The sequence below is a fragment of the Bidens hawaiensis genome, unplaced genomic scaffold (genome assembly GCF_021521415.1).
Source record: "Bidens hawaiensis isolate Kalapana, Puna unplaced genomic scaffold, B.hawaiensis_p1.1 tig00009161_1, whole genome shotgun sequence".
Taxonomy (NCBI): Eukaryota; Viridiplantae; Streptophyta; class Magnoliopsida; order Asterales; family Asteraceae; genus Bidens; species Bidens hawaiensis.
The window spans coordinates 517,755-528,017 of NW_027491675.1; positions in this window are offsets into that span (position 1 = coordinate 517,755).

Genomic DNA, 10,263 nt, shown 5'->3' on the forward strand with positions numbered 1-10,263 from the left:
CAGAATACCGGGATCAACCAAACCATAGCCCGCGAGCTGCAAAAGCTCAAGGATATGATATCAAGTGTACCAGGGGTCATCAAGCCCATTCCTGAGTTACCAGCAGGAAGCCATAACATATCCAGATTCGCTCCACTAATTTGTTATGCTGAGATACCCAAACGCTTCACTGCTCCTAGCATGAAGTTATATGATGGATCCACGGATCCTGAGGAACATGTAGCCTTATACCGTGAGAGAATGGAAATCAACCCAATCCTAGAAAGGTTGAAAGAAGCTTGCTTATGTAAAGGCTTTGGCTCAACCCTCACCGGATCCGCCCTTAAATGGCTGCTAAGTCTTCCTCCTTATTCTGTTACTTCTTTTTCTCATTTGATCAATCTGTTTAATAGCCCGTTTTCATGTAGTAGATCCTTTGAAAAATTAACTAGTGATTTATATAGAGTTGTCGAACCTCGTGGAGAACCTCTTAGGCGGTTCCTTACTAGGTTTGGAAGAGAGGCCTTGGAAATTCCAAATCTGGATGTCCCGACAGCTTTTGAGGCATTCAAAATGGGATTACAAAAGGACTCTCCATTTTATCAAGATCTTGTGATGACTCCTTGCAGGAATTTAGATGAAGTCCAAAACAGAGCTTTAAGATTCATCAGGTTGGAGGAGGATCAAAGAATACAAGATCAACTGAACACTCCGACAAAAAATGAATCTCAATACAAGAAGCAGAGACCCTACTTCAGAAACAACTCCAAACCATACATTAAACCGAATGGCCAGAAGATCAATGATGTTAAAGAAAAAGAAGAAGACGATGAAGATTGCCCAAGGATATCTGATTACATGCTTCTCCGTAGATATGGGAGGAGTAATGCTTGTTGTTAAAAAGTTGGGTGACAATGCGAGGTAGCAAGGGAAAATGAGAAGGCACCACCCTCTAAAGACAAAATGAAATGGTGTGCCTTTCACAAAGATTTTGGTCACATGACAGAAGACTGCATAGCCTTGAGAAAAGAGATAAGCTACCTCCTCAGCAAGGGTTACATCAAGGAGTTGTTCGGAAGAAAAAAGTCTAGGACCCAGGATCCTGAACCAGTCCCAGAAAAGGCTACACCACCTCCCCCAGACGCTCAAGTTATCAACGTGATCTTTGGAGGCTCTGATATATGCGGAATGTCACACCCTCAAATTCCACTAACGGAGTTTTACCGTCAGAGGGTGTGAACTGGCAGGATCGGAATCATCAGTTATAATCAAACCATAAAATAAAGTTTCAAAACCACGAAAACGTTTACGAGTAATTAAATGCGGAAGCGTAAAATCCTTTAATCAAAAGTTGCGTCACGCAGGACGACTTAAAACCAAAGATAACCGTTAAAAATAAGTTTGCAGGACAAAAGCGTTTTTAATCAATGCATGTTCCTAAACCGCGCGCCCGCCTCGGCTACCTGAGAATAACATACTAAAAGAGTCAACACAAGGTCGGTGAGTTCACAAGTTATATAAAGATAAATCGTTTAGCGTTTGCGTTCAGCGTTACAGCGTTTTGCATTACAGTGTTTTGCGTTACAGCGTTTTGCGTTACAGCGTTACCAGATAGTGTTATGTCAAATTATATATCTATAGGTAGCTAGTGTATACAACAATTATTACTAAGTGTTCGACACCGAAGCTGACTCGTTTATTAAGTGCCTTGTCACCAGGTCCTCCAGACCATGGTACGTGTTAGCCAAAATTACACCCGCTCGACCTCCAGTCGAGTTTAGCGTTGGGTGGGGTTTGTCAAACCCAGTAGTACTACTCAACAGTGACTCGCTATTCTAAATATTAACCGGTTCGATGTGTAGGACTTCAAATGTTTTGTTTGCCACTTAGCCTTTACAAGTGATATATAATTTATAACAAAATCTTAAATGCGTTGTGGAGTATGTTATCTCCCCCAAGTGAAAAACGTTTGAAAACAGTTTAAAGAGGGGAAAGTGAAACTCACTGTTTGCGAAGAATTTCCCAAAATAAATCACCAAGATGTGCGTCACCGAAAAACTCTCTCTAACATTCTAAAACAACAAAGAGATTTTTCTAAGTGTCGGAATATTATCGAGTCTCTAGACCCGGCACATAATACCTATGCACATAACATGTTTTGTGTTTCGTTTGTGAATCGTGGGTGACTTAAACAAGTGTTTTTGTGACACATTACATGTGTAAGCAATCATATACGTGTCATGTATTCATAACGCACGTTACTAGCAATTATTCCCCGTAAGGGCATTTTGGTCAACAAATAACAATTAACTAGCCATTATTCCCCATGAGGGCAATTTGGTCAAATCATGGCAATCAATTAGAAATTATTCCCCGCAAGGGTATTTTGGTCAAAACATAACAATTATATAACAAGTATCATGTTTCATGCATTTTTACACAACTCAGCAGCTAGTTTCACCGAGACAGAAATCCTACTAGAAAGATTGTACTATTTCACTGATTATAGCATCTCAATTAATTTACCAAAAATCATCACAGAAGCACATATGTCTTAGGTTTCCAGAACATATTTTATTACATTTTTATTCCTCACAGTTTTCTCACAATCATCAAATCATTACATCAAACTCATAACAGTCAAATTCATGCGCAACAGTATGTTATTTGCAATTCCCGTTAAACGAAAAATCCAACAAATGCAAGACCACTTGGGTTAGGTTCCTAACTCAATGATTCAACTTCCAGAAGTGGAACCAACCCAATTGGTCTCGTAGTTCATGAGATATAACATTTACAACATAACCTAACAGCAGGTCTAACAGCTCAGCTTTGCACAATGTTTTTGTAAAATCATAAAAGTTAACCTTTACTTGTCCAAAAATTACAAATTTATATTCTATAGAAACTAGACTCAACCTAGTTTACTGTAGTACCAATAATCTCAACCAATTTTCACGTTTACACTTCGTTACAGTCACTTAAACATCATATACACATTCTGTCCAGAAACTGTTTGCATCCAAACTCAACATAATAACAATCCATGAACTATCATGCATTCATATAACCCTCTAGACTCCATAAACACCATCCATGCACATCAATTACATATTACATACTTGATTAGGTTTTGTGTTTGAACTCAAATCAAAGACACAACAATTTACATGCAACAAGATTCAATCTAGTTATCAATCATCATTAATTCAACAACAATCATGTTAACTTCATACATACACATGGAATCGGCTCAGTAGGGTTTGTAATTAACCCAACAAACATCAAAATCAATTAACAAGGATGTGAAGGATGATCAATTATACCTTCCTAGCACCTTGTTCTTCAATCAAAAGCTTGATTTGAGGGTTGTATGTGTGTATAAGGTGGACGGCAGCCAAGGAGCAAGGGGATGAGAAGTTCCGATCGGGATTTTGGGTTTAGAATAATAATAAGTTAGGGTTAAGTTAATGATATATTTATAAACATACAAGTTACACTCAAGTCCCTCCACTTCTAAGTATTACTTTTCTAGCCTAACTAACTTGTTTTCATCTTGAGTTAACGTTTATAACCATGTTATCACATAACACATAAGTCTAACACATAATTACTGTTTTGACGTTTTTCGTTTATTTATCAATCGTTTGCGTCAACTCGTTTGCGTTTCGGTGCAATTCCCGAAAGACTACACATGTAGTAAGTGTTAAGCGTCATTTAAACCCTAGTTTAAATGTAATGAAGTGTGCGTTATAGATTCAGTGATCTTAAGTTTGAATTGACGGAGTTGAGTTAACGGAGTTAACCTGAAATTGACGATTGTCACATCATTCCCATGTTAAAGAATTTTCGTCCCGAAAATTTGAGTCAAGTCGTGATGAGTGTTTGAAAAAGTAAGAAAAAAATTTTCAGTTTGTCATATCATCCCTTAGTAGAAAGAAATTTCGTCCCAAAATTTAATTCATACCTCCGGTGATGTCTAACGGTTTGCCGGTTTTCGCGGTTTTCTGTGTTTGGTTAGCCCTTCAAAAAGGTGAGGATACTTTTTCATCATTTGATCCTCGCGTTCCCACGTGAACTCCGGTCCACGTCTCGAGTTCCAACGAACCTTAACGATTGGAATTTTGCTGTGCTTGAGCGTTTTGGTTTCCTAATCCAAAACTTCGACTGGTTCCTTAATGAAACGTAACTGTTCATCAACTTGCAGTTCCTCCAAAAGGACTACTTGGGTTTCATCAGATAGGCATTTCTTCAAATTGGACACGTGGAATACATTGTGTACGCCACCGAGTTCCGTTGGTAGGTCCAGTCGGTACGCCACCGGACCAATGCGCTCAGTTATCCGGTAAGGACCAACATACCGTGGGTTGAGTTTGTTTCGCTTACCAAAGCGAACCACACCTTTCCAAGGTGAGACTTTGAGTAACACTCGATCGTTCACTTGAAATTCGAGGGGTTTTCGGCGTTTGTCGGCGTAACTCTTTTGGCGATCTCGTGCTGCTGCCATGCGATTTCGGATTTGAACAATCTTTTCCGAAGTTTCGAGTACCAGTTCTGGACCAGTGATTTGGCTGTCACCCACCTCTGCCCAGCAGAGTGGTGATCGACACTTCCGTCCGTACAGCACTTCAAACGGTGCTGCCTTAATACTTGCGTGATAGCTGTTATTATACGAAAACTCTACCAAAGGTAAGTGGGGTTCCCAACTTTTCCGAAATCCAAAACGCATGCACGCAACTTATCCTCCAGGGTCTGAATAGTTCGTTCACTTTGCCCATCCGTCTGAGGATGGTATGCTGTGCTCATATCAAGACGGGTGCCTAGTGCGCTTTGCAGCGACTTCCAAAAGTGCGAAGTGAAACGAGAATCTCGATCGGAAATGATCGAGACAGGCACTCCGTGTCTAGACACCACTTCTTTCATGTAAACACGAATTAGTCTTTCCATTTTGTCCGATTCCTTAATCGCTAAGAAGTGGGCAGACTTAGTCAACCGGTCAACGATCACCCAGATGGTATCGCATCCCGTCGGTGTCTTAGGTAAACCCGTGATAAAATCCATTGAGATGTGTTCCCATTTCCACATTGGGAGTTCCGGTTGTTGTAGTAGACCAGATGGTTTCTGGTATTCTATCTTGACTCTGGCACAAGTCAAGCATTTGCTCACGTAGGTGGCAATGTCGGCTTTCATGTTCGGCCACCAGTGAAGTGCCTTTAAATCATGGTACATTTTATCTGAGCCAGGGTGGATAGAATATCGGGACTTGTGAGCTTCGTCCATCACTAGAGTTCTCAACTCTCCGTATCGTGGAACCCAAATCCGGTTCTCAAAATATCGGACCCCGTCCGATCTGGTTTCAAGTTGCTTGTTCATGCCCCGTATGAGTTCCGATGGAAGATTGTCATCTTTCAAAGCTTCAAGTTGCGCATCGCGAATCTGATCGGGTAAGCTGGCATGAATCGTGAGTTGCAATGCTCTCACCCGTCTGGGTTTATCTGTTTCTTTTCTGCTGAGGGCGTCGGCCACCACATTGGCCTTGCCAGGGTGGTACTTGATGGCACAATCATAATCTTTGAGCAGCTCGACCCAACGACGCTGTCGCATGTTCAGCTCATTCTGATCGTAGATATGTTGGAGACTCTTGTGGTCGGTGTAAATGGTAAACTTGGTACCGTACAAGTAATGCCTCCATATCTTAAGGGCGAACACTACAGCTCCAAGTTCCAAATCATGGGTCGTGTAGTTCTTCTCGTGAACCCGTACGGGCTATAACCTTCTCGAGTTGCATCAGCACACAACCGAGACCTTGTATAGATGCGTCACAGTGTACCTCAAAATTTTTCGTTCCCTCGGGGAGGGCTAGAATAGGGGCGCTGCAGAGTTTGGTTTTCAATAGTTGAAAGGCGGATTCTTGCGTGTCACCCCAATCGTACTTAGTGCCTTTGTGAGTCAAAGCGGTGAGGGGTTGAGCAATCTTTGAAAAACCCTCGATGAAACGCCGGTAGTAGCTGGCCAGTCCCAAGAATTGCCGCACCTCAGTCGGAGTCTTAGGTGCTTCCCAGTTTTTGATGGCCTCTACCTTACCGGGATCGACATGGATACCATTCTCGTTGATCACATGTCCTAAAAAGTGAACCTCGCGAAGCCAAAATTCACATTTCGAGAGTTTAGCATACAGTTGTTCCTTCTTCAATAGTTCTAGAATTACCCTTAAGTGCTCTTCGTGGTCAGTCTCGTTCTTGGAGTAGACGAGAATATCATCGATGAAAACAATCACAAACTTGTCGAGGTACGCCTTGCACACTCGATTCATGAGATCCATAAATACGGCGGGTGCGTTGGTTAGGCCAAAAGGCATAACCGAAAACTCGTAGTGACCATACCGTGTTCTGAAAGCCGTCTTTGAGATATCTTCTTCGCGCACTCTAAGCTGATGGTAACCAGATCGCAGATCGATCTTCGAGTAGTAACTCGATCCTTGACGCTGGTCAAACAAATCATTAATTCGGGGGTAAAGGATAACGGTTCTTGACCGTCACCTTGTTCAACTCCCGGTAATCGATACACATGCGGAAAGTCCCGTCTTTCTTTCGGACAAACAAGACAGGGGCTCCCCATGGCGATGAGCTAGGTCGGATAAAACCCTTATCTAACAAATCTTGCAACTGAGTGGACAACTCCTGAAGTTCCGCCGGTGCGAGCCGATACGGGGCTCGTGCTATGGGTGCTGCACCGGGTGTCAACTCGATTTGGAATTCGACTTGACGAATAGGAGGGAGTCCGGGCAAATCCTCCGGGAAAACTTCCGGAAAATCTCTCACAACCGGTATATCTTCAATTCGTTTCTCCTCCGCGGGTTTCTCAACAATCTGTGCCAAAATTGCCGGATGACCCTTTCGTAGATACTTCTGCGCCTTCATAAGGGTAATGACGCCGGTGGTCATGCCGCTCCTCTCACCTCGGACCGAAATGATCTCGCCGGAAGGGGGTAGTAATATGGACTATCTTATCATGGCATATAATCTCCGCTCGGTTCTCGGATAACCAGTCCATGCCGACAACGACATCAAAACTACTAAGCGTAAAAGGAATAAGGTCGATATCAAAGACATGACCTGACAGTTTTAACTTACATCCCGCAAGTACATGAGTCGTTACTATAGTCTTACCGTCAGCTAATTCAACAGGAAACTTAGCATCTAACGGAATTGGAGTTACGTCTAAGAGTTGACTAAAGGCTTTCGACACAAAACTCCTATCAGCTCTAGTGTCAAACAATACAGAAGCAAAACAATCGTTTACAGGGAACTTACCAGTCACCACGTGCGGATCATTGCGGGCTTGACCCGACCCAATCACAAACGCTCTTCCCTTGCCATTGCTTCCACCACTACTGCCACTTCCATTACCTCCATTGTTGTCATTCTGTTTCAGCTTGGGGCAATCTTTTCTGAAATGACCTTCCTGCCCACATTCAAAGCATCCCTTCGTCGTCATAGGCGGTTTAGGAGCACCCTTTTCCGCAAGGTCTCCTCAACATTCTTTCGCTTGGTGACCCATCTTTCCGCATCTCTGACACTTGACACGGTCACACTGGCCAACATGATGATAGTTACACCTGTTGCACTTTGGATATTTCCCAGAGAATATCCGCTCGAAACCTGCCCGCTACCGTTGTTGTTGTTGTGATTCTGAGTGTTAAAGCTCCGAGTGAATTCGGGCTTACGGTAGTGTTGTTGCGGTGGGAGGTTTGAGGATGAAGATCTGGTGTTGTCAAACTTCCTCTTCCCGTTGTTCGGGATGCTGTTGCTGTTATTGTCGTTACTCGGGTTGTCACGGGCTTTAGTGGTCGAACCGCTAGGTGGTAACGCACCTTGGGTCACAGCCTGATCCGTCAGTTTGTGAGATAAACGGATCGCTTGTTGTATCGTGGCTGGTCTGGAAGACGTCACCATGCCCTGAATCTGCGGTGCTAATCCATCAATGTACATTTCTATCCTCTTGCTCGGCGGATCCACCATCCGCGGACACATCACAGCCAACTTGTGAGAACGGGTAGTGTAAGCTTCAATTTCCGAACCCACCATCTTCAACGACCAAAATTCTGATTCTAACTTTGAAATCTCTTCTCTCGGACAATACTCCTCTCGCATCATGTTTTTGAACTCCTCCCAGTTCATCGCGTTAGCCAGTTCCAATCCAAGGATCTGGACGTTCGAATTCCACCAAGTGAGGGCAGACAGCAAATTTGACCCTACTGGCAGGGGGACAATTGCACATCTCAAATGCCGACTCGGCCTTCTCAGCCCAACGCAGGAAGCCTATAGCTCCCTCAGTGCCCTTAAACGTACTGGGCTTGCAGTCAAGGTAGTTCTTGAAGGTACACGTTCCACTCGGACCTCCAGCTTGATTCTGAACGTGTGCGGCTAAAGCGGCCGCTGCATGGTCGTTCAGCAGAGTTTGGAGTTCAGCTGCAGTCAAGCTGATGTTACCACGTCCTCGTCCAGCGTTTCTTCCAGCCATTTCCTAGAATCACAGTATAAAATGTTAAACATGAATTTTTCTTTCATATACAACACACCATACATGTAATAAAAAGATAGGTAAGAAAGAAATAAGAAACAACATCTCATCACAACCACATATTAATCTAAATAAAAATTCATGATTAAAACCATTGTATTCACTACAAAGTATTTCCAATCAATCCTTAAAATCATAGAAAATTAATAGTTCGGATGGAGACAACCCCTCCATCTAAGTGTCATCATCACTAGATGTCGTCATCTGAGGACACCTCCGAGTGTGCCTCCTCCTCAGCCGGTTCTTCCTCCGGTTCTTCTTCGGGTTCCTCCTCGGGATCTTCCTCGGGATCCTCCTCAGGCTCCTCTTCGGGATCTTCTTCAGGTTCGGCCTCAGGCTCCGCCTCAGGTTCGGCTGCGTTCTGAGCAAGTTGCATTTGCAAGACATGGCAACGCTCCAACGCTATCTTAGTTCGGGTCATTGTTTCTTGGAGTTGCTCTTGCAATTCTATCATCTCGGCTTGCATCTTCATCATAACCTTCATTTGTTGATCACTAGCCTCTCGCATTCCCTTCATTGCCGCTGCCATGCGGGCAATCTCCTCCTTAGTCTCGGTTCCGTCTTTTAACATTCTGGAAACGTTCTCTCTCGTATAGCGCATGTAACCCACGTCACGCTCCAAGCATGAAACAACAGCTGCGAGAACTCTCTCTACAGGTTCGGTTATAGGTGGTAGGGTGTTGGGATAAGCAGGGTGGTTCAGGTGAGGTAACGGGGGAACTTGTTCGTGATAGACCATACGTCTGATCATGTTAGGGTACCAATCCCAGCTAACGTCGTTTTCGTATATGCCTCCGGATACGCGGTACCTCTTCGGTGCGGGAGCTTCGAGTTCCGGGACTACTCGGGGTGGCGATGCGGTAGGTAACTGCGGTTCCTTCCTGTGAGCATGTGTCATCGAATCGGATGATGATGAGGGTGGCGTCGACATTCCTACAGGTAAGCCGTGTATGCGCGCGCGTATGAGTGAAAGAGGTAAAGAGATAAGATTACAAGACTACACAAACCTATGCAGTGCGTATCATTATAACTAATGGGTTGTCGCGGTTATAGTCTAGTATGAATGCAGCTTCTAGTTCGCTATAACCAATGGCTCTGATACCAATCTGTCACACCCTCAAAATCCACTAACGGAGTTTTACCGTCAGAGGGTGTGAACTGGCAGGATCGGAATCATCAGTTATAATCAAACCATAAAATAAAGTTTCAAAACCACGAAAACGTTTACGAGTAATTAAATGCGGAAGCGTAAAAGCCTTTAATAAAAAGTTGCGTCACGCAGGACGACTTAAAACCAAAGATAACCGTTAAAAATAAGTTTGCAGGACAAAAGCGTTTTTAATCAATGCATGTTCCTAAACCGCGCGCCCGCCTCGGCTACCTGAGAATAACATACTAAAAGTGTCAACACAAGGTTGGTGAGTTCACAAGTTATATAAAGATAAATCGTTTAGCGTTTGCGTTCAGCGTTACAGCGTTTTGCGTTACAGCGTTACAGCGTTTTGCGTTACAGCGTTACCAGATAGTGTTATGTCAAATTATATATCGATAGGTAGCTAGTCTATACAACAAATATTACTAAGTGTTCGACACCGAAGCTGACTCGTTTATTAAGTGCCTTGTCACCAGGTCCTCCAGACCATGGTACGTGTTAGCCAAAATTACACCCGCTCGACCTCCAGTCGAGTTTAGCATTGGGTG